The sequence below is a fragment of the Volvox carteri genome (genome assembly GCF_000143455.1).
Source record: "Volvox carteri f. nagariensis unplaced genomic scaffold VOLCAscaffold_27, whole genome shotgun sequence".
Classification (NCBI taxonomy): Eukaryota; Viridiplantae; Chlorophyta; class Chlorophyceae; order Chlamydomonadales; family Volvocaceae; genus Volvox; species Volvox carteri.
This window is the reverse complement of record NW_003307570.1, coordinates 930,534-931,552: the sequence shown is the minus strand read 5'-3', so window position 1 is coordinate 931,552 and position 1,019 is coordinate 930,534. Positions and strand designations below refer to the sequence as shown.

The window sequence follows — 1,019 nt, the reverse complement described above, 5'->3', positions numbered from 1 at the left end:
TGTCGACTGCCAAAGCAATCACAACTGCGAGCCACATCCGGCCATAACCACAGTGAAGACGGGCAGTATTAGAGCTCTTCTCACAAGAGACTTCTGGCCACATCCAGCCTAAGCACAGCGAGTGTCCAAAATTGTTGGCCACATCCGGCCTCGTAAGCAGCTTGTGTGGGATGTTACTGGCCCCTCCAGCCTATAGCTGTCGGCTGTCGGTCTTTACCGGCTCCAAGCAGGGGAGAAAAATATCGGAACCGTTAGTAACCTTAAGCAATTGATGCGCGAGATCCAAAAAACTGCCCGGCCCATGCGGCCGCCTAAGCAGTCTATGCGCGAGGTCCAAAAAACTGCCCGGCCCATGCGGCAGCATGAGCCGTCTATGCGCGAAGTCCCAAAACTGCCTGGCCCAACCGGCCACATAAACAGGCGATGCGCGAAGTCCCAAAACTGCCTGGCCCAAACGGCCACATACACAGGCGATGCGCAATTCCACGAAAACTGCCTGGCCCAAACGGCCACATAACAGGCGATGCGCAATTCCACGAAAACTGCCTGGCCCAAACGGCCACATAACAGGCGATGCGCAATTCCACGAAAACTGCCTGGCCCAAACGGCCACATAACAGGCGATGCGCAATTCCACGAAAACTGCCTGGCCCAAACGGCCACATAACAGGCGATGCGCAATTCCACGAAAACTGCCTGGCCCAAACGGCCACATAACAGGCGATGCGCATTCCACGAAAACTGCCTGGCCCAAACGGCCACATAACAGGCGATGCGCAATTCCACGAAAACTGCCTGGCCCAAACGGCCACATAACAGGCGATGCGCAATTCCACGAAAACTGCCTGGCCCAAACGGCCACATAACAGGCGATGCGCATTCCACGAAAAACTGCCTGGCCCAAACGGCCACATAACAGGCGATGCGCAATTCCACGAAAACTGCCTGGCCCAAACGGCCACATAACAGGCGATGCGCAATTCCACGAAAACTGCCTGGCCCAAACGGCCACATAACAG

At 55.9% G+C, this 1,019-nt stretch overlaps 1 protein-coding gene across 1 annotated transcript in view; it reads left to right on the top strand.

Moving 5' to 3' along the window:
• The window catches only part of VOLCADRAFT_62022 (uncharacterized protein), a gene marked incomplete at both ends in the record, with an annotated part of 13,905 nt that overhangs the window by 10,608 nt on the left and 2,278 nt on the right, over positions 1–1,019 (top strand). The gene's annotated exons all lie outside the window — the stretch shown is intronic.